Source organism: Vanellus vanellus (assembly GCF_965231255.1).
Source record: "Vanellus vanellus genome assembly, chromosome: 1".
NCBI classification, from domain to species: Eukaryota; Metazoa; Chordata; class Aves; order Charadriiformes; family Charadriidae; genus Vanellus; species Vanellus vanellus.
Genome location: NC_138905.1, coordinates 148,945,159 through 148,969,465, shown reverse-complemented (window position 1 = coordinate 148,969,465; position 24,307 = coordinate 148,945,159). Strand labels below are relative to the sequence as shown.

At 40.4% G+C, this 24,307-nt stretch overlaps 1 protein-coding gene across 1 annotated transcript in view; it reads left to right on the top strand.

Moving 5' to 3' along the window:
* The window catches only part of INPP4A (inositol polyphosphate-4-phosphatase type I A), a 137,399-nt gene that overhangs the window by 45,117 nt on the left and 67,975 nt on the right, over positions 1–24,307 (top strand). The window contains exons 2-3 of the mRNA XM_082496840.1: positions 1,744–1,860; positions 14,254–14,313. The gene's annotated coding sequence lies outside the window, so the exon portion shown is untranslated. The remainder of the gene's footprint in view (positions 1–1,743; positions 1,861–14,253; positions 14,314–24,307) is intronic.

Sequence of the window (24,307 nt, the reverse complement as noted above, 5' to 3'; positions counted from 1 at the left end):
TTTCAAAACAGGCAGTGGCATCGTCCTTGTGCATACCGTTTTACCTCTCCCAGCTGTGGCAGGGGGAAATGACTCTGCAGGAAACACAGCTGTTACTGTGGGTAGTAAGTGAAGAAATTAGAGGCAGGGAGAAAATAAAGCATTTCTCCCAAATTCTTGAAGCTCTGAGACCTTTAGTGGGAAGAAGCACCTACTCTCTTATTTTACACAAAAGCTATGTCAGCAATGATTTGTAGCTAGCCTTGCTAAATAGCTGGTGAAGAACTCAGGGGAAATCCAGTCCTGTTATTGCAATGAATTTACATGAATCATCTTTAATATGGGTGATTTTTTGATTGTATTACAGTTTTACCTAATGGTCAACCCAAACTGGAGCATTGCTGTATCAGATGTTGACTTTTACAGGGTATAAGATGGTCTGTGCAGTGAATACTTATTTTTTTTTCACAAAAAATGGTTGCCATATTTTATATGGTGATTTGATGTTTGACGTTAGACTTTCTGAAAGAGAACTCTGCAGTATGTGAAAAAGCAGCAGTGTATTGGTGTTTGTGTAGTATATCCTTGTGTCACAGAACAGCGCAGCGTTTCTGTTTTCTAATCTGAATTTGAAAAGGAGGGAGGGGAAAAGTTTGTTTGAGTTGGGTTTTTTACAGGTTTTTGTTTCTTTTTTTGCATGGTAGAAATAACCCCCTGGAAACTTGAGTTATATTGGAATAAAATCTTTGCATGTGAGCAGTGTGAATAGCACTGTTTGCAATACTGAAACATCTTGTTTGTTGGAGAACTCATCTTTTTATTTGTGTAATTTTTAGAAATGGCAATTTTTACATTGTTTGTTTTGGAGGTCTTTTATTTCTATATGTGTATATATCTAGAGGGCATCTGCTTTGTCCCTTTTCCTGTTTTCTGAATAAGTCGTCTTGTTTGGATTAGATTTGTTGCCTAGTTTTAAAGAGAAGGGGAAAGAACTGTTAAATCTTTGTTTATACTGTGTCCTGAAAAGCTCTTCACTTAATCTTGGAGCAGTTCAAGCAAGAGGACACAGAGGGAGGCAGTGAACATGTCCTGTTTGCCCTGGAAGGCCTAAAATGTTAGAGGGGCTCCCACTTCATTGCATTGTGTGAGGTTTTGTATCACACAGAAAAAGTCACAGTCTCAATTGTTGTCTGTTGAAACCTTTGTGTATTCTTGAGCATGTGCTAGTTTAAATAAAGAGTGAAGGATGCAGCCTATACTGTGAATACAGCAATGATAGTCCTTTCATTTGCCTTCAGGGTCTGAGTTTCCACTTGACTAGTCCTTCATGACTATAGTCCCCCTGCCCTGCTCTGGAGTCGGAGCCAGTGTAAGGCTGAGTATAGGTCATTTTGCTCTGATTAAATGAGATTATGGCCTGGATTACAATGGCATGTTATTTCTGTGCTGAATTCTCCTGTTTTATAGGGATGCAGAAATCTGGGATTAGCTCAGTTTTCATTTCAGTTTGATGCTTCATCTTTTAAAGCAGCAGAGTACCTCTGTGTCTGCTGTCGGACTACAACAAATGGTAGTCAATTGGTAGGTTTGATGTCTCGCATGATTGTGAATTGACCTTCTGTGTGTTCAGGTGGAACACAGTTTTAAAGGAGTGAGTTCATGATCCTTAATTCAGATTTATTTTTTAGATAAATACTTTCCAGTGCCAGATGGCAGAGCTGCTTACAGGCAGTGGTGAATAACAGAGCATGTCCATTTCTGCAGGTTATTTGGGCAGCAAATCTGATTTAAAAGAAAAAGAAAAAAAAAAAAGACGATACTGCAATATTCTAGAATGCACTAAAAAGCCAGTAACTTCATCAAGTTTCCTGTGTCTGATAGGTAAGTGTATTTCAAGCCCCAGATTCCTGAAATACAAGCTGCTATAAAAGATTTCTTCTGTCTCATTTCAAACATGACGCTAATGGTCTGATTTTAAAGCAAAAATATTTTTTTTTCCCTGTCATCGATGTTGTTTCTGTTGGGCAACTGGGAGGACTTCTCCTGAGAACATATGGACCAACATGGTAAAATGTTGGTTCTTTTAATGCACATAAAAGGACATGAAAAAAATAATACCAGGCTGACAGTGTCTTCTGTTGTTTCGGGAAAGCTTGCAAGAAGAGCTCTTGAGCTCTGTACGTTAGTATGGAAGATTTGTATGAAAAGGATTGCATCCTAAGTATTACTATCGCTAAACAATAGTATTGTGGCTGTGAATACATGACATAAAAATGCATGCATCTGAGCTGGCTAGAATGAGGTCTTTCTGTTATAAACTCTCCTTCAAATGTGGGCGCTTGGGAAAAGTTCATTAAATTATTCTCTGTTCCTGAATAAGTGGATGACTTTCAGTTGTATTTTGGTAAACAGGAGCTAGTGAGTAATAGGAAGAATCTGGCCTTTGTGGCAATACTTTCCTATATAAGAAAGAGTTATAATTATTGCCCCATAGCTTTGTAGACTCATTGGTGAGAACGTGGTATTTAAAACACTGATACTTTCACAGGACAGTGATTTTACACAGAAAAAGTTGCATGGAAAAGTGACTGCTCCTTTGCCAGCACATATGCAGTAAGGCAGGCTTGAAAACTAGGCCAGAAATGGACTTTCGAAAGAAAGACTAATGGGAAATTAGAGGTGATTGTCTTGGCTGCCCTCCTATGAAGTCTGCAGTTCAACTGGGGAATAGAAGGGAACCAGGACAAGTTTGGTCTCAAATGTATGAATTTCAGAGAAATTTCTTGTGATCTTATATCAGAAAGTAAGTTGAGAGTGCTTATGTTTACAGACTGGCCATTTTTAGAAATTATAAGATAGTGTGAGTAAGCATTCATACTGTCATGTAATTTTGCTTTTTCCCAACACTAGATATTGCTTGTTACTGGGCAGAAGCAAATTAAATTAAGTTTTAGTCCTAAATTTGTCTTGAAGTGATGTGGTGTCTTACAGAGAATCCTATGAGAGACCCTACAGGTCTTTGCCATCTTTACTGAATGTTCACAGTTTGTACAATCAGTTTCTCTATAGCACTTTCACTAAAATACATGGTGAATGGAAGTAGCCACTAAAGGATGTGGGCAATGTTATAGATGAAAGTAAGAAATGGGAGTTGAATTGAAGGGAATTGTGTTTAGCAGTGTTTAATCCATTCTCTGAGGATCCAGACCTGTGGTCTCTGGAGTGAAACCACCACTACCATTCCAAGAGGTGCTCAAGAGGCTTGAGGAGCTCCACAAAGCCATGGCTGGAGGGAACAGAGTGATATACAGACAGAATTGTCTCCCATGCCATGACCTCAGTTTGTCACTTTTATTGCTATATGGGGAAATTATATCCTTTATTGTTGCCTCCCTTTTACCAGCATCTTTTGCAATTGAAGGCATGTATTATTGCCCTTTTAACTGGAATGGTCCCGGAGAGACTGAATCAGTTATCTGAGGGCTCCTCTGTAATGAAAATGCAAACGCCTCTCAGCAGTCAGCTCCTGCGGGCCTGAGTGGGCAGAGTGAGATGTGGCTTTGCTGTCTGTGGGGCAGGCTGGATTTTGAAGCGCAGAGATGCCTGCAAGTGGAAGGCCGAGGCAGCAACAAGTCCTCCTGGTTCCTGCTATCCATCCCCTTTCGCATTCACTTCTGCCATGAAAGCCCCATTTCTGCCAGCTGCTCTGTACTCCAGAGAGGGAGGTGGAGGTGCTGGCAGTTTGCATGGAGCAGCTGTCTTTTTTTGGTTTTCCCCTTGACGAAGAGCGCTCTCACACAGGATCCTTTTGAAGATGCTATATCATTTCAGTGCATGGGATTAGTGGAAGAAGTTGAACACCTTCAGGGTACCAGAGAGCAATGAGAGACGGAACCTGGTTGGGCACGTAGAAGGATAAACTTCCATTTGCACAGGGAGCGCTTGAAGGAAGCAGCTGCTTTTGTGCTTGGAAATGACAGGAGGCTGCTAGTGTGTATGTGTGAACTGAGGAAGGGAGGGGCTTGGCTTCAACACCCATGATGTCTGAATTTTCACTACCTTGTAAATGCTTTGCTTTTTTTATGGGATGCAAGTATTTCCTAATAGCTCAAGAAGAACTGAACGTTCTGTTATGTGCTTGTTAGTGGGATTTATATTTCAGATATGTAAACATCCCTACAGCCTTTAATTTCATGGAAATTCAAAAAATGTCACAAGGGGCCACTGGTAAGATTTTATTGAGGGCTAGAAACAATTTGGCACATGTGACAATTGTCTCTTTAAAAACTGGGGTCGTCTTTAAATACAATTTTATGTAAAATTTATCAGAAAGACAAATGGAGGGCAGAACACTTATCAGTGTGAAGATCTGCTTAGCTGATGTTATATTTGTGATAAGCAGCAGACAAGAACTTGCTAGTAATTTGACTCAATTTGTGTGAAGATTTGATACCCTTTGCTGTCATGAGCAAGACATCCAGGATAAATGGGTAGAGTTGTTCCTTCTGAGCACAGTACGTACTTGTCACTAACAGCATTTGCAAACTTCTAAAAGGCTTCTAAGAGAAAGAAGAGAGGTGGCAAATATGCATCTGGGAGGGCTGTGGTAGATGGGGAGTGTAATATTTTGCAGCATTTTTTTTTTGAAAGTATGACAACTTTGACAACTTTCCTACAACTTGCACTTCTTTTCCAATTCCTCTGTGATTCATATTTCTGAGGCCCAAGAAAACAATGTCTTCACAATAAACGTGACTATTTATGTGTCAAAATTAATAATGCAGCCTAGATTTCCCCATATTGTGCTACACATTTCATGGCTGGAGTGCCCGATGTCCCAGTTTGCATCAGATCTCACGTTACATTTGGGGGTCCATAAAATATGTCTACATGACAAGGTCAGTGTAATGGATTGCCCTAGAAGGAAAACCCATCTTAATGTCGACATCTCATGGATTTTTGTAAAACTGAACACCCTTAGAAGATTATCATGTAGTTACACTGCATGAAGATAATTTCCACCTGTTACTACTTGGATGTTTAGTTTTACAATGGAATATTATTTAGCTTGAAAGTGTAGCCTCCTTTGATAAAAAAGACAGGTGTGTGGGCATTCGGTAGCTAAGAAAAATAGAATCATAGAATCATCTAAGTTGGAAGGGACCTTTGAAATCACTGATTCCAAGCAGTAACCTAACACTGCCAACACCACCACTAAACCATGTCTCTAAGCACCACATCTACCTGTCTTTTAAATACCTCTGGGGATGGTGACTCAACCACTTCCCTGCACAGCCTGTTTCTGATGCTTGACAACCCTTTTGGTGAAGAAATTTTGCCTAATACAAAATCTAAACCTCCCCTGGTGAAACTTGTGGCCATTTCCTCTCATCCTATCACTTGTTACTTGGGAGAAGATACTGACCTCCACCTTGCTACAACCTCCCTTCAGGTAGTTGTAGAGAGCGATAAGGTCTCCCCTCAGCTTCCTGTTCTCCAGGCTAAACGACCCCAGTAGCCTCAGATGTTCCTCATAAGACTCGTGCTCTAGACCCCTCACCAGCTTTCTTGCCCTCCTCTGGACACGCTCCAGCACCTCAATGGCTTTCTTGTAGTGAGGGGCCCAAAAATTAACACGGTATTCGAGGTGCAGCCTCACCAGTGCCGAGTACAGGGCGATGATCACTTCCCTAGTCCTGCTGGCCACGCTATTCCTGATACAGGCCAGGATGTCATTTGCCTTCTTCGCCACCTGGGCACACTGCTGGCTCATGTTCAGCTGGCTGTCAACCAACACCCCCAGGTCCTTCTCTGCCAGGCAGTTTTCCAGCCACTCTTCCCCAAGCCTGTAGTGCTGCATGGGGTTGTTGGGACCCAAGTGCAGGACCCAGCACTTGGCCTTGTTGAACCTCATACCATTGGCCTTCAGCCCATCGATCCAGCCTTTCCAGATCCCTCTGTAGAGCCTTCCTACCCTCAAGCAGATCAACACTCCCACACAGCTTGGTGTCATCTTCAAATTTAGTGAGGGTGCACTCAATCCCCTTGTCCAGGTCATTGATAAAGATATTAAACAGAACCCGCCCCAATACTGAACCCTGTGGAACACCACTTGTGACCAGGTGCCGACTGCATTTACCACAACTCTGTGGGCCCGGCCATCCAGCCAGTTTTTTAGCCAGCAAAGTGTACTCTTGTCCAAGCCATAAGCAGCCAGTTTCTCCATGAGAATGCTGGTGGAAACGGTATCAAAGGCTTTACTAAAGTCTAGGTAGACAACATGCACAGCCTTTCCCTCGTCCATTAAGTGGGTCACCTTGTCGTAGAAAGAGATCAGGTTAGTCACGCAGGACCTGCCTTTCATGAACCCATGCTGACTGGGCCTGATCACCTGGTTGTCCTGCATGTACCGCTGGCACTGAAGATGATCTGCTCCATTACCTTTCCTGGCACTGAGGAAAGACTGACAGGTCTGTAGTTCCCTGGATGCTCTTTCCAGCTCATCTTGTGATTGAGAGTCACATTTGCAGTTGCTAACCCGTAGTCAACTGGGACCTCCCTGGTTAGCCAGGACTGCTGATACATGATGGAAAGTGGCTTGGTGAGCACTTCTGCCAGCTCCCTCAGTACCCTTAGGTGGATCCCATCCAGCCCCATAGACTAGTATGTGTCTAAGCGCTGTAAGCAGGTCACTCACCATTTCCCCTTGGATTATGGGGGCTTCATTCTGCTGCACATCCCTGTCTTCTAGCTCAAGGGGCTGGGTACTCAGGGAACAAATGGTCTTACTGTTAAAGACTGAGGCAAAGAAGGCATTAAGTACCTCAGCCTTTTCCTTATCCTTGGTTACTATGTTTCTCCTCCCCACACCCCGAATAAAGGATGGAGATTATCCTTAGTTCTCCTTTTATTGCTAATGTATTTATAGAAGCATTTTTTAATTGTCCTTAACTGCAGAAGACAGATTAAGTTCTAATTGAGCTTTGGCCCTTCTAATTTTCTCCCTACGTAGCCTCATAACATCTTTGTAGTCCTCCTGTGAGTGCCCTGCCCTTTCTTCCAAAGGCCATAAACTCTCAATTTTTACCTGAGTTGTGACCACAGCTCTCTGTTCAGACAGGCCAGTCTTTTTTCCTGATGGCTCGTTTTTCAGCATAATGGGATGGCTTGCTCCTGTGCCTTTAAGACTTCCTTCTTGGAGAACATCCAGCCTTCCTGGACTCCTTTGCCCTTCAGGACTGCCTCCCAAGGGTCTCTGTCAACCAGGCTCCTGAATAGACCAAAGTCTGCCCTCTGGAAGTCCAAGGTGGCAGTTCTGCTGACCCTGCTTCTTGCTGCTCCAAGAACTCAAAACTTTATCATGTGTCTTACTGTGACACTAATATACTAAATGAAAGAAGGGAGTGAGAAGTTTAGGTACTGGACACCATTCATTTATTCTCAACAGTATTACAAAACTGTTCAAGTTGATTCACCATGGTCCTGGGTATTCTTCATACACCTCATCTCTTCTGCATAAGCATATAGTAAATGGTTGGATTGATCATCCCTGTAATAGCAAACCAGGGCTTCTCCTTAATATTTATAATAGAATGTGAAATGCAGGATCCACTCATGCAAACCATTTTGACCTTGAGACTGTATTTTGTAATCAACTTTTCCTCGCTTCCTATTTTGCAGGACAGCACTCTAGCTAGACTGACTTGTGGAGTTGTGTATGTAACGATGTTGAAGAACAGACCTAATGTTGGGGCATGCTGTGGGTCCTGCCTCCATGTTTGTTCAACCTGTGGAGGTATTGACGTGTACTATGATTTTCTTTTCATGAAAATCAAGTGCAGAGCAAGGTAAATTGTGACTGTGTTTCTGTCCAACAAGAAGTTGTTACTCATTCAGGAACACAGCCTAGGATTAGGAATGCTAAAGCACTGCTGCAGCCAGCATGTTTTATTTCTTCCCAACCAGGAGCTGAAAATAGCTGAAACTTTAATGTTGTGAAATTACAGGTTGCATACATAATGCAAGCAAATCTGAAATAACTCTGGGGAAGTCAAATCAAGACAAGGCAAGTTTCCTCTTTTTCTGTAAGGCATATTTTGATATGATGGTGATCACGTCTTGTGTAAGTTAGTACTGCAGAAGAGTTGCCACGTTGATCACAATAATAATTGGCTCAGAATGAAGAGTTGTTCTTTAAAATCCTCAAGACTGGTATCAAAATGGGGAATATGAAGGAAGACTTCAGGAAATCATACATAGTTTATAAAAGAGTTTAAAGAATGCTGCATTTTATTTGCCACAAGGCAAAAGAGAAGATCAGACAGAGCACAGCAGGACACACATATATGCTACCTTCTGTCTGCTTGAGGTTTGTGGCGGGGGTCATAACTATCGTGACCTAAAAAAAGAATGTGCTGCCTGGGTTTGTAGGCTGATTATTGGAAACTTGAGTCTTTAAAATACGTTTACAGGAAATGTCTTCTGAGCTACACTGGGTTTGACAACTTGCTCTGAATGAGCATTAGTATGCAGCTCTACTGTTATGTGGTTCATCCTCAGCTGCTTGTCTGCTGCAGAGGTTCCCGCTCCTCAAATTTGCCAGCATAAACAGCAAATATAGTCCTTTTCCAGCTTGGTTCTGTCAGAGTGCTTTGGTTTAAATAGAACAGTTTGCAAAAGGTACTGTTTTGCTCTTTTTTTCTGTCCAAGTATTCTGGGGGAGGGGGTGGGGCTTTTTTTTGGTGGGGGGTGTTGTGTTTGTTTGTTTGGGTTTTTTTTTAAGAAGTGTAGGTTGCACCAATGTGCAGTTTTGCTGACAGATATGAGGAGGGGAAAAGTGAGGACAAGCAATGGGAGGCAGTAGCTTAGATTGGCTCAGATCTCATGGGAATAGCATGTCTGTTGGACTGTGCCTGGGTAAAAGCCATCAAAACTAGCTGCTGGGCAAAGTAGCTCTGTTTGTCTCTGTTTAACTAATGGAGAAAATCACACCTGGTGTCATGGGTTGCAGGTACCCTTCAGAGATGTTGACACCATGGTTAATTGCAAAGGAAAAGGGTTAGTCATTTGTTCCCCCCTGAAGTGATTTAGCAGCTGTCCAGTGAGTAAGAAAGAGGGAAGACGGCAGGGCAGTGGAGAAAGTGATGGATTTTCAATAGGAGCACGTACACTCCCTGGTACGTTTGGTTTTTATCACACTTTGAGGGTTCTCGATAGGGAATAACGTCACTTGCTTCACTTTCCACAGTATTTAGGAATAATGGTGTAGCAGATTTAATTGAGAACTGGTGTTCTCCTCCATTTGTGTGGTAACTGTGGTTGCAAGTACAAGCAATTGGGGAGAAAAAAAATCTCACTGTATATCATTTCCTTACAGTGAAGGATCTGAATGGCTTTTAAAATCTGGCAGCAAGCACTAAGGCTTGAACTGCCATCATCAGTCAATTGCAAAACAATTTCTATATGGTTTTAATTAAACAAAAACGTTCTACAGTCTTTGATCTTTTTTTCCTATCATCATCATTTCTTAATGCAGAAGGCCAGAGGCAGAACGTGCCAAGAAGCTAGTGCTGTGGTGTGATCTGCAGTAGCACATTACCACACTCTGCTGTGGTCTTACTGCTATTACAGGGCAATATAATTTAAAAACTGTACAATGTAGAAAAAGAGGGGCTTGAGTTGGTGCCCAGTTAGAATCTTACATATGCAAGTGACATTGTATTCTCTGGGCTTACTACCTGGGCATGTACTACTGGTGTTCAATTTAGTTATTATGGCTAAACCTAGCACTTTAGTGGTTCTTAATCAGGTACCACAGCAATTGGAGTGCAATTAAAAAATGTGATTGTTTCAAAGAGGATTTACAGGTAGACTCTAGAAATGTAATTGAAGAACTGAAGTTGCTTTTAGAATGGGGTGCCGAGCAGGAGAGCACCTGCAGGAGGTCAGAACTTGCTGGGAGATTGGTAGGTAGAGCTTGCCTTCTTTGCAGAAGTTGCAATATTTTTCTAAAAATCTCACTGACGAATTGATTTTGAAACATGTCGCTCTAGAATGTGTGATTTCTAGTGTTGCTCTGCAAAATGGGTGTGACTTCCTGATGGTAGTGAGCAAGGTATGAATATAACTTGCAGGCAGAGAAACTCAATGTAGTTACTAGGTCGTGTTGTCTCTGTTTTACAGATGTGTCAGCTATGCCACAGAGATGAAAGGGATTTGCCTGTGGCCACAGAACTAGTTAATTTTTGTTGTACTATTGTAAATAGGATTTTTACATTCCTTTATCATCTCTGCCATTTTCATTTCTTCATTTTAAGTGAAATGAATAACAACTGACCAGTTTTAAGTATTTATGTTAAGTGTCCTGAAGGTGAATGGTGGTACAGTATATTACAGGGTTATAATGTAGCAGGTCCATTGTATCAGCCCTTGATCTTGTGACTGTGGCTGGCTGTGACTTGCTTTGTGAGTAGCTTTCACAGTGTCGAGGAGCTTTCACAGTACGTGCCCTGCTTTTAGAATGGAAAAAGAAAAAATAACTGTACTGAATAAGTTATAAAGGATACCAAATTGAAACTTTGTGTGCCTGCATTGAATTTACCAAAATAAAAATGATTTAAAACAGTGAATGACTTTGTCAAAAACTATTGCATATCACATTTAACCCTGAAAAGAGCTCCCCATAATGTCAGATGTCTCTGTCCTCATTGAGGAACTCTCCAAAAGCCAGGGTAAGTAAAATGCTTTGTAACTTCTCATCTGATCTGACAGTCATAGAAGTGAACTTCAAGTTTGTTCTGCCTTCACCTTGGACAATGAAAAGAGAAGAAAACTTGAGCTGTCTTCTCTTCTGTGAAGAGATATAATTTTGTAAGAAATTTTAGATGCTTTGCTGATGAGTCCATAGAAGCATAGGGCTGGATGGAGTTGCCCGAGTTGTTGAGTCTACTCTTAACAGTGGCATAATGCTTCTTTTATAAGGAAACCAAGTTTTTCCTTGGCTAAACTAGCTTTCTTGATTGCTAGTATTCCAGTTAGGTTAGTTGTTTTGTTAACATCCCATTTATCTTATAGCTTTTTTCACCTCTCTGGTGTTTAGCCCTTGCCGTGTATTTCTGGAGAGCAAATTGTAACTCATCTCAGCCTGCACTTTGCCAAGCTTAACGATTTTTTGGTCTGCTCTGAGGAGGCTGACTCTCTGTTGTCCTCATAAGCATTTCTCTACACATGTTACAGACTGAGGTGAATAGTATTTAGCTTGTTGTAGCCAGTGTTCCTGACTTAGTCTCATTGCTGCTCTTTGTAGCGACAAGAGCACATTGGCTGGTACACCTTAACGAAGTATCTGCCCTTTTTGTGGCTGCATCATCTGACAACAGAGGTCTTCTTTCTTCTTGGCTTTTCTCAAGTGATAAACTCCCAATTTCTAGAGGAAGTTCTTCTTGTTAGTCTCTAGTGTGTCTTAGTGCTTTTTAACTTCATCTTATTTCTTTTACTTCAGACCTGGTTCTTCTTTGATAGTTCTGATTTTCCTAGTATTACACGCAGCACTGTAAACCGATGAATTGCATCTTAATTACTGCATCACAAATCTGAACGCTGTTTGCTTTGTGTATGAATCTTCCCTGAATTTAATCTTAAGGAGTGTTTTGCTTATGACTGATCAGTATATTTTTCTGTGAATTAAAGTTTTAGCTTTCTTAATCCTACTGTATATATTTATGTATTCTCCCCATCTACATATTTTACTAGAGAAGTTTCTGCTCCACATAAGAACCCGTTGCCTTGCCACAGTTTTGTGGTACCATGCTCAAAGATTTCTAACGTGCACCATTGTAGCAAAATGGCAACTATTTCAGGTTAAAAATCATACTTGTTCTTGTCTTGGAGAGCATACTAGTTGAAAGGCTTTTGTTTTGGCCTTAAGATAAAAAATTTGATCCATAGAGTTATTTGCTAACTCCCAGATACACAGTTAATGTCTTTGTTCTGTAATTCTGAATGTAAATAGAGAGGTGAAGGAATGAAACTGAAAGTTCAATTTGTGTGGTGCATCAGTTGTGCAGTAAGCAATTGCTTATGAATTATTGTTTTCCTTCTGTAATGATTTGGAAATGTGAAATAACTGTACTACTGGTTCCAGTGACACCTGTAACAATAGGTAGTTCAGCAATAGAACAGTTTGCTGAGAGAGGTTGAACAGTTTCTGTCCTTGGAGGTTTTTAAGAGCCAACTGGTTAAAGCCCTGAGAAGCCTTGTCTGAGCTGAGAGGTGACCCTACTTGAAGCAGAAAGCTGGGCTATCCTTTCCAGCCTGAATTATTCTGTAAAGTTAGATTCCACTACCTCTTGCTGAGGAATAGGTTTCCTCTTGGAAAGAGATGTGCAGTGGAGTAATCATTCAGCATAGTGGGCTGAACACACTAGTGTTGCTTTGCTGGGTTTGGCTTCTACTCTTCTGTAACGTTTCTGCCTGCAAGATTCTGTGATGCTGCAAAGGGGCAATCATACAGCTAGCCTGCGTGGATTCACAGAAATTCTCTTCCATTCTGACAGGATTGTCATGTCAATATCAAAAAAGAAGGAGGAAAAAAAAAGGATATAACTGAGGTGGTCACGTCTGGGCTATAGCAAGAGATGTTAACTTCAGTAGGACTGCGTTAGAGGAAGCCTGTCTCTTGCCTTCAAGGTCAAAGTCTGAGAAAGTGAGCTAGAGTATTCAACTGGCTGCTTTCTTGGACTATCCTGTAACCTAGCCCATTTCCCATCAGATTCATCTACATTTCACTCTCCAGTTTGCTCCTTCATTCCGATCCCCAACTTTTTTATGCTGTGTGTTACTTTTCTTCTGGGTTTGCTTCTGGAGTGAGTGAGTTAGTAGAGAGAATTCACTCCATGGGCTGCTCGCCATATGGACAGCACTGTGCCGGGTTTGTCTGTCTACCTCACCTCACTCTCCACCCCAGCAGGTTTTGCACTATCCAACACACCAGCTGCCCTCATACCAGAATGCGAGGCACCTGTTCCTAGTTTACCGCTGTAAAGCACTGTTCAGTTGGGTTGCAACACAGCTCTTGCATTGTTTCAGAAATTGGAAACCTGAAAATTGAGAACAGTACCTTCACAAAATAATGATCGTGTCTTAAGATCACCATGGGGGCTGAGAAAAGACCGTGGGTGAAATGTTAGGATACCGCGTGACAACTGTGTTAGGCAGAAGAGAAGCAGCTCTGGGCAGTGTGATAGGGAGCCTCCCCTGCACCTGAGGGCTTTGCTCAGGGGCTGATCCCAATAGGCGGTGGATTAAGTGATGGATTTGGCTGGCTACAGAGGGAGCTTAGGAAGGCTGTGGCTTTTTCAGGTTAAAGTTAACCTTCATGTCCAGCTGCCTTATTTTCCTACCATGTCGATTGTGTATCTGTTTGACAGTGAACTTGGATAAGGATTCTGGACTGATTGATTTATGGGATAAAATGTACTAGGAAATGTCTTGATTGTACTTCTTGAGGGGAAAAAAAAACATTAGGATGCCTATTGCTTATGTGTGGTGAGTAATGGCCAAGGATACTATGTTCCTTGTCACAATGGAAGAGCTGTGGGTGTTGGCAGCAAGAAATGAAACTTGAATCTCTCTGCCAGTGGCAACTGAATTCAGTCTGGACCTGCAGGAAGTAAAAATTGCTTGTGGGGCTGGGTTCAGTTGTTAGCATTTCTGTTTTGTGGAGCATCCTCTTGGGGAAGTAGCTGCAGTGCCATGTGGTGACCCCAACAGTGACTGCAGCTGGAATGAGCAGACAGGACACAGTAGCCAATTTGAGAAGCTATGCTGGGAGAGCTTGATTGTTGCTGGTAACATGAAGTAGCTACTTATTGAGCTTCTTATGCTGTAACTGCATTGAGTCTTTTACAGACTTAATAGAAAAGTATTTTAGTTAAATGCATTGTATTTTCATTAATATAGTAGAAGGGAGATATACATCACAGTCCTTAAGTGTAAAATGTTACAGTAGCAGTACCTGATTCTGAAATTTCTCTTTTGGCTTTATTATTATATTCTCTTTCCTCAGAACTGATTCACAGTCCAGATTCTGTTTCAAGTGGTAAAGGAGCTATGTTATAAAACGTTAACAGTCTGCATTTTTTACAAATTCTTAGCAATTGTTTTTAGTTGTTCCTATATTTATTGTTTTCCAAAAAAACTGTTTTCCCTATACTGCTAGCCTGTTTATTTGGATCCATTCAGTCAGAAACAGTTTGTCCTTTTTGTGTCTTCCAGGTTTTATTAAAAAAGAACTGGATGGACATGCCAAATTTCGTCTGTGAAAGACGGAGTAAGGTAATATGATTTTAGTGATTGCTGCTCTAATGTGTGAAGATGTGTGGACACTGAATGCAAAGGTTCAAAGATTAAATAAATTAGAGGCAGAGAAAGCAAAAGGATCTTCAGCCTCAGAAATAATGAAGTGTTGACAAGATTCTATGTTCTGGTATCAGTGGCATGCTTACCCTATGTTTTGTACTGTGGCCAGAGGTTTTCTATTATCATTGAGTGCATTGTCCACAGAAGCTCAGGTAGGTCATTAGCTAGTGATAGTGCGATTTGTTAATCTTTGAACAAGTGATGTGTTTCTGGAAATTTGTGAGATTTAAAGTATAGCCTATGCTGAAAGGCTGGTATTTGTCACCTGTTTCCATCATAAGAGCAAACTGGTGGTTCTTTAATTTTCCTCCCTTGAACATTGTGGGCCAACAGAGGTGGAGAAAGGCATATCTGCCTTTGTTGTCATTGAATATTGTTGTAACATGGAGCATTATTCCTTCAGGACGGGAGCTGAATCCTGTTGGGCACTTCACAAACATTTGTCAAGTATTTAGTTCTCCACAGTGAGAGAGCTACTTTATGTCCTTTGATGTGGCAGGGACCTGAGGCTGATGGTCACATTACTAGGCCCTGAGAGGTGAACGTGTGTCCTAGTGGGGTTCCTGTTAGCAGAAGACTGTTGTGAGAAGACTCTTTCCCACTCATTTCCAAGCAAAGTTCAGTAATAGGACTCCTCTTGATTCCTATGAGCCAGAGAAGCTGTTGATGGGTTGTATATCTGGCTGACCAGCTGCACCTGCCTTCTGGGATTTCAGAGAGTAAGAGAAGTTGCAGTATACACACTGGTGGTGTGTGGGATGTAGCCCTAACCACAAGGCAGTATGAAGTAGATGCCATCAAATGAATCTTCTGGTAGAGGCAGGAGGTTTTGCTGGTCTGAGCAGTGGGAGGTGAAACGTGATACTCATTGTCACATGTGATGCTCACGGTCACATGGGTAATCGTGCAGAAATTGAGGGGGAACCCTTGCTCTCCTTATCTCTGAGATAATGCCCTCCTTTTGCAGAGTTCAGCAAAGAATAAATGTTGGAGTAGAGTCAGTGGTGAACAGTAGTGACTTCTCAGAGATGTTTTTCCCCAACTCCTGCTAAGGGAGAGAAAGCTCATTTTTAAGAACAAGCAGAAAGAGTCAGTAAATGCACTTTCTCATGCAGCATTGCTTTTCTTGTATCAGATGTGTGTCTTATTGCAGACTGAGGTTCAATTACTGAAAAGTCTAGAGAGGTGTGCTGACATGATTGTGCCTACATCTGAAATTAAAGCAAGTGGTCGATACCATGGATTTGGTTATTTAACTGGGGCAGAATGGAATGCAGTGCACAACAAGATGCTCCAGGGGCTTATGTGTAATTTTTTCCTTTCACCATCTTGAACCGTTCAGTGAAGAATTACTTGGGAATCAGGCACGCACTTACACATCTTTCTCAATCCCAAGAAGGCAGGGATGAAGTTGCCAGCAGCAAATTAGCATTGCCAGACCCTGTAGCTAGCTTTACTGTGACTTAAAAGGAATTGCAGTAATACCAGTCATTCATACAACCTTTCTTTCTTCTATTAATCATTGTCTGCATTGGAAAAGATATGCCTGGGGCAGTCCTGCATCTCCATCCAGTTCAGTGCTGCTTTTTCCTGAAGAAATTAAAAAAGAATTGTCATACTTCCCCAAGACAGCTATGTCCTCCCCTGTGGGGTCTGTCTCCACACTTCCAAAGAAATCCGTAACAATAGAGGAAAAAAACAGCATTTGGGGCTCCCCTACAAGGACAGCATATCGTCCTCATTAAGTGTTTCTCAAATATGGCCCTGGCTGTGCAGTCAACTCCATATAGACAGATCCCACTACTCATTTGAAGCTTTGTGTTAGATTAGGTCTAGAGAGAAAATAGGAAAGAAAGAAAAGAGAATGCCACCCACTTCTGTTTGTCTGCTTGCTTGGCATTTTGGTGCATATTTTCTTTCAACTGAGTCAGATTTAGTGGCTTCTTCATTTAGAGTCAAACTCAGTGTTGCATATGTAAAGGTCCACATAGCTTTTTTTTGATTGAGGCTCCTTAATTTGTGTGTATGAAACACAGTTTATCTCCAGTGGCACCCTTTTTAAGTAGCCATCCCTGCTTTCTCTTCAGTCAGTTTCCTGAGTGACATCTCCAGAAAACGTGCCCTGCTAAAGCACATACTGGTATAGGTGATGAATGGACAAACTGCATGAGTGACTGACTAAGGAGAGGTAATGGCTATTAGCACAGCAAGCTGCTTTATGATTGTTATTGTTAGCTTTTACAGCAAGTTTACTATCTGCTTTTAAAGTTTGTTTTTTAACAAAACCCAGCATTCACTAGTTTTTTCCTTCCCCTCTTGCTTTTCCCTTCTTTTCCCTTCTTGCCTGTTTGTAAAGTATATTAAAATGCAGAGCAGGCCTTGTGTGAATGGCTGTGTTAAATATGGACTGATCCTGTTTCTTAGACCGTCATGTTCATCATCGTCTTCTTAGTGCTAGATCAATTGCATGCACCATGCCGGATTAAGATGTATATTTGCAGAAACTACACGTGCAGTTATTGCACAATGTGAGGCACTTGGCCTTTCAATAATGTTCTATATTCCATTAGGTGTTTTTCTGACTCTGCTGATTCTAGTTTGCAAAGTTAACCGTGATTTTAACAGTGACGACAGAAATGAAGGACTGAGTTTGAATGATATCTTAAATAAGAGCACAATAAGATTGAGTTGAGCCTGAATGAAGGGAGAGGGACAGAAAGAAGGGTAAGTGATACATAGCTAAAGAGAACAGCTGTAGAGGACACAGGGTCAGGGAGAAGACAGCAGCAGAATTTCAGATGTTTTGAGTGTCTGGAGACTACAATGATCTGTGGGTTATTACTTTGTTTCTTTACTATGATGTCTTCTGTCTCTTTTTACAAGTATTTAACCTACATTATGTTTTGCACAAGCACAAAAATAAATTAAGGGTTTTGTGGAATTAAATTCTACTCTTGCATCAAGGCTTTTAAAGTGTTTGGAACATTATTCTGTTCAAGTTTACATTCAATTCAATAACATATTCACTTTACTCTTGTGTTTGCATTTTAATTATAAAGGTGTTACAGTGTTTAAATTACAAAATGTCCAGTACCTAATTGTTAATGATCTCAGCATTATCCTTGGGAGATACATAGATGAACTACCACAGAATCATTATGAGGATTTCAGGAATAATCGTTTTACTAAAACATACTGAGGGGATTAACAATCCAAACCATCTCAACCAACCCTTGAAAGCAGCTGCCTAGCATCCTACTTTCATTCTTGGAAACTTTGTGTTTCCTACTTCCAGTGGTATTTTCCATATAGCTAGGAAGATAGGAAGTGACCATGTGGGTCCTCAAGTCCAGACTTTCATACATGAAAAAGGTTTGGATTGTGCAGTACAAACACTCTCTGTATGGTCTCCAAAGCTAGGTGGAACACAATAGCTTGAAGCACGGTAATAAAAGACAAAAATCTGCAGTGATAGTATGCCTCAGACTGGGGCATTACTAGCATGCTCGTCTCTGCAGAATAAATAGTTGAAAAGTCTCCTAGTTACCTTTAGCTTTAGTGCAGGATTTTTCATAACTTTTGGGAGGGCAGGGCAGATGGGCTTTAAGTACCTGAGGTCAAATTTTCAGATACGTATCTTTAATCTGAACTCGGACGTCTCAATAAAAGTCCTTTGTAGACACTGAGCACCTGAAGCCCTTGGTGAAGTCAGGAGCAGTTCTCAGTGATCCGAGGTCTCCCAGAAAGTCAAGTCTTAAAGTCTACATCAGGAGGAATCTTAAGTTTTCCACTCATTTCAGTAGGACTGAAGCTTATAGTTATGCATGTTCTCATGTGTTGTCCCTAAGCTGAATCAGAGTTTACTGAGGTGCCCCATAAGTATAAATTTAGGCAGAGTCTAAGTAGAAATTTTTAGCCATGATACTCAGAAGGAATCTTAAGCAGCTGCCTGTCTTGAACGTTGTATGACATGTACAGACAGCTACAAACATACTTCTAAAGCACCAAGGTGCACAACTCACGTTTCTACTATTTGAAGAATGAATCAATAAGTAGGTGTCTTAAAATTCAGGCCAAATTTGTATGAAGAAGGCAACATCCACAAATATCACCTTTTAAGAGGATGATTGCTTTCAGCTTAAGGCATAGAAATGCCAATTTGGGTCAAAAAAAGAGTTTGAAATCTCAAACTAAGGTTATGTTTTGTGTGCTTTTGAGGAATTTTTTGCATTTTTTTTTTTTGCGTGTGTATGGCAAGCTGATAGAAATACAAAAGTGCTAAAACAGCAAGAAAAGGGAAAAAAAGAAAAATGTTGTTACATCCTACTGAACAGTTTTCTTGAACTCGATAGTCTGTCTATCCTTTTAAAAAGCCTTTAAATTTTATCAAGAAAATAATGCCTCAGCACAAAAACTTTTCCTGATGTAGCATGCTTGGGTGATCCAATGAACTGGGAAGTCTACATGAACATATCCAACAGTTTGTTGATATACTTGAATGGTAGGAATCTAAGGTACTGTGCAGCTTGTGTAACAGAGATCCCAGAAGCATCTGAGATTTGCAGTAGGATTTCCCATATCAAGTTAAACAAGGGCCCTAGCTATATCTTGCTGTATATCTTGTGAATTGGGCATCTCAGGAGCTTTCAGGAAGTCTTGGGTATTTTACTTATCATTTCACTTATCTTTTTGTAATCTTAGAACAAGCATCTGTTTTTTTGCATATCTCATATTCTAAAAGCAATCTGCCTCTCTGGCTGTCAGAGTGACTTTTTAAGTTGCTGTATTGGGAATTCCCAAATTGGGAATTTCTTAAAGGTACCTTCTTTTAATGTGTAATTAAAACATAGATCTGTTAGTAAGATTTTTTAGAGGATTTTTATTACTTGATAGTATTGAATGTTATATATCTCGCTGTCTAAGGAAATGGAAAATGTGATCTAGGCAACTTCAGGCTTGTTAATTTGACTTTAATAACCTTAGAAAAAATTTTGAAGGCATGAATAATTAAAGACAGGGGAGTTGAGTGGAAGGAGGATGAAACATGATCTATTTTGCTAAGATAGGTCATGTCAGACTGACCTAGTATCTTTTTTAATAAGAAAGTAGTTTTTCTAGAAAAAGAAAAAATATGTTAGATCTGGTCTCTCTGGATTCTATTGAACTATTTAACATGCTGCATCAAAATTACGGTTCAAGGTGGAGGAAGATTAGGTTAGTGTAAGAACTGTGTAAACTCATACAAAGAACTGGCACAAGAAGAGGCAACAGGAGGTAGATATGAGATTAATTATTCTTTGGACTTGACTTGTTTAGTTTTCTTGAGGCTTTTTGTTGTTGTTTTTGAGTTGATTTTGTTGTCATGTTGTATTGAAAGCAGGCTGTTAAAACTTGCTGATGGGAGGAGGATGTTGATTTCCAGTACATAGTTTTAGATGGAATGACTATACAATTAATTGTACAATTAGGTAATACCAAAGGGATGGAATTCAACACAGCACAGTGTCAGCCCACACATTGGCAGGAATTCACTTACTGAGTTTAACCTTGGTGTCAAAATTAGCAGTCTAAGTTCTTATATAATCAGTGGAAACAGGCAGATTTTTAATTAAGCACCCAACTCCTGCCTTTCTCTCTTGACTGTTAACAGAGCCTAGGCACCTGACTCTGGCATCTGTGCTGAATGCCTGAAATTGGATGGTGCTACAGCCTCAGCTTAGGAAATAGTACAACAACTTTTCCTACAAACAGGGAGTTCAACAATGGAACATTTTGAAGGAGAAAGGCCTATGTGAGGGTAAGTAGGTTCAAGTTTGTCTCTAGTCTGTCAATTTGACACCATCATGAAAGTGATGGATGGGATCAAGGAAGGTGTCAGGAGAGGTATTTCCAATTGAGGGAGAGCACCTCATCTGGGTGTGTCTGGGGTGGGAACTTATCTGGAATAAATGTGTGACACTTCTTGCAATATCCAAGAAACTTCAGCTCAGCATGTATCAGATGCAGGGAAAAGCTGCAGGGGTGATCAAAGGAATGACATTACAAGAGCAGTCTGAAACAGCTGTGTTGGATATGTCAGGAAGACTAGCAAGACGGGAAATGTAATTGCTGCAGCTACGCTGCTGCAGTCATGGGGAGCTTTGGAGTGTGGCTGATAGCAGCTAGGTGATAGCTAACAAGCAGTCTGTCTCTAGTCCATCAGAGGACTAATGAAAGTCAATGTGTAACAGTGTGGTATTGTAGGAAGGTTATGATACAGAAACGTCTAGACCTATGATTTAGAGGTGACGCGAACTCAGTATATTGCAGTTCTTAGTGACTGGAGTTGTGTGTGTACCTACCATATGGATAAAATATTTAACTGACACAGATATGCGTAGTGATAATCCCTTGATATATGACAGTAGTCAGTAGGAAAATGCTTGATATATGTTTGAGGAAGAGCTTAAAGATTTATGAAGAGCAATGATTGGTTGGATTCTTTGTACTTAAGCTGTTTGGCAGCTTGTGCTTTTCGAACACTCCCATACAGTGTGATACTTGCTGTCTACTGTATTGCCCTGCAGTTTCTCTGCACTGCACAGGAAAAGCTGTGTCATAAATGGGCATCAAGTGAATTTATAGGGCTGCACAAAGGCGTGTTAAGTTCAGCCTATGACAAAGATATGTTTAGCAGCAGACTGCTGGGCAGCAAACTTATGACCAATGAGAAAAAAGCTTGCTTTGAAGTGAAAATTGTGGTTGAAGATCCCTGATGTGTCTGGAGTGACAACTGATGGGTGCAGTACTTACAGTCAGTGACAGCCCTTGCCCCAGATATGCTTAAAGTTTTAACTGTATTTTGGTGAAGAACTGCCCTTTGCCTAGATGCTCTTTGCCCCAACACTGGGTTTGAAAAGGAGCTGAATTCTTTAAGCAAGGGTGAGTAATGCGCTTTATGCTCTGTTGCAAATCCTGAGTTGCTCTAAGTGGCTTTATCATCTATTAAGACATTGATCATGTCATTCTTTAGCAGGATTATCCATAAAATAACTGGAGGAAAACGCCACAGTGAGAAACCTTTTTAATGTACTTCTGGCAATGCTATGTTTAGTTCTCTAGTTATTTGTTCATTAATAAGTGCTTAGCTTGTGTTTCTGAGGTTTTTAAGTGCCTAGCAGAATATCAGGAGAGAATAGTATGGCTTCTCTCTCTTTTTTTTTTTATGCTTCCTAATTAATCATTACATAGTGGTACTAAGTTGTTATTGTTCTGTGGTAAAAACAATTGTGTAATGATCTCTCAGTCCTTACTTGGAAAATTGCCACAGTAAAGAGAAAACACTGTTTATGGACTGAATTGTCAATAGTTTGGAAGGGGGGGTGTTCTGTTGGAAACACAGGGCTTTGAATGACAGACCGAGAGGATGGATGGCAAGGAGGGAGAACTGAGAAGATAAGTGAAAATGTGTGAGTGCTTTTCAGGTTTATTGTTTATTAGAGTCATGGTCACCTCTCTTAGATTTAGAATCTGTCTTAGTTTAGGTTTGGCCTTTTTTTCTATATTCTGGGTTTTATTTAGTACCAAGTCATGTTTTTTTTTTTCTGGCTAGTAAATCGGGGTTTTGATTTGAAAATCTGTCTAAGCCTCTTCCTGAGGGACAATACTTGGAGCATCTCAGGCCTGCATGGGTGTCACTTATAAGGATGCCCAGAAAAACTGGAAGAATATCACTTGAAGAGGTTTCTGGAGGAGAAGAGATGATCAGGAAGGGAATTCTGCCTCTAAGTTTCAGGAAAAAGGCATCTCACACTCCTATTGAGGAAGAAAAAGAAATAGAGGAATTTCTAGCAAGCCATCACAATTCTTTTTTCTAGGGGGATGGATGAAATGAACGCAAATGAAGAAGCAAAGAGTAGTGTCGGGTTTGGAATACTTCCCTGGTCTGCCCATGAATTGTTGTAGATCAATAATAAACATGAGATATTGGAGTGCAAATTTAACCCTGTTTCAAAGTCTCATAAGATAGCTGTTTAAGAGTCAGAAAGAATTACCTTTTGAAGGTTCCTATCCCTCTCTACTCAGTTCTAACTAGTTGCCTATTTTGCTTAACTTCAGTACAGTTCAATGAAGTGAGTCCCATCCAAAGACTATACACCTTGCTTAACCTTTTCATAGGAGGGTGTTTAGTCAAGGGAAACACTGTCCTCGTGATTTGTTCACATAGATTCTTAAACAGTAATAAAAAAGGAAATACGTTTGTACAATTAAATAGGATCTATGTGAACTGTATCTCTGCTGAACTGTATGCAGTACAAGAAAGAAGGTTGTTCCAACTTATTTGGATCTTTCTGTCATGATACTTCTAATAGTATGTTTTCTGTTTGGATAGATTATATGTTATAAAAACTAAAATAAAATTTGCTAAGGTATTTTGGGGATTTGTAGGCAAGCATGACAGAGAATATTAATTTCTCCTTCAAATGTGTTTAGGCTAATTTTGCTTTGAAACAAAAATATATCCATTTGGGAATATTTATGTTCAAGATTTTTCTGTAATTTCCATATTAAAAAAAAAAATCTTAGTGCATCTCCTGCTAGGCTTTAACCCCAGAAATGCCTAAAACAGAAAGATGAGATAGTCTAAAAGACGTATTGTGGCTCAGGCCCTTGCGAGAGCTTACTCTCCTTGAAAGCATTTAAAAAATAGGCTGTCTGAAATTGTACTTTATTGTTGACTTTTTGCCCATGTTAACATAAGCAAACAAAGAAAAAGAATAAAAAGGTGTTGCTCAGCTGTTATCACCCAAGTATTTTTAGTGGGACATTTGAGCATTGATCTGGTGTTTCTGAAAGGAAGCATTTTCACTGTGATTGTGCATGTTCACAATGGCAACTTTCCTTTAGGCAAATCTGCTGTGATTTGGGATAAGATGATTTTTGGAGCTGTCCCAGGCAGCTGCAAATAGTCCCAAATATTCAAAGTGGAGGTGTAGAGAAAAATGTTTGTGTGGAAGAAACTCCAGCTGTGCAGACCTATGTGTTTGGTATAGTGTCCTGGAAACATCTTGGATAGTGGGGTTTCCACCACCTTGGTTGGGAGCTTCATTCCATGAACTTGGAGATCTTCACCTTGAGATGTTGGGTAGTTTGGGGTTTTTTTCTGTTATGCATCTGGCACTGCCATCTTTGTTAATTCCATCTGGTAAGGGAGCCAGACTCCATTTAATAAATATGCCTGTTAATACAGATAGATACCTTAGTCTTCAGTGAAGACTGTTAGCACTAGATAAACAAGGCCTGACTTCAGAAGCTAAACTTATTTGAACCAAGGCACCAACTGTGATTTTATGGGTGGTAGGAGGGAAAGCAGCCACTGTGAGCTACCTTCTGCTGATTTTCCTTTTTTAAAAGTCATCATTGGTCTTTAAGTTGTGTGGTAAAAATCTTGTCTTCGGTTAAGAGAGAGGGGAAACTTTTTCTCTAGCTAAACTGCCACAGAAACTAAAGGAAAACACTCCTGAGATTTTTCCAACGTCTTTGTTCCTTAAGTAACTGGGATTCCCTGTATTCTGTTTCTTTTAATGCATAAGCCAGGGCTAATACAGGAACTCTATGATTTTACTATGAAGAAAATGAATAACCTTTAGGAAAGGAAAAAAATTAACACCTTCCTTACAGAAATAAAGAAACAGTGTTAGGGAAGATGACTGGTAAAAAAACAAATTGAAAATATGTCAAATTAGTGATTGGAATATCATGGTAATAATCTGTTGGAAATGGGAACAGAGAAAAGATTATAAACAATCAGACTCAGTTCTGTTTGGCTCAATACCATATTCTGCAGCAAAACCCAATTTTTGATGTAATCCTCCTTCTGTCCACTGTTACTGGAAGAGGAGATTCTTGCTTTCTAATTACATGTGTATAT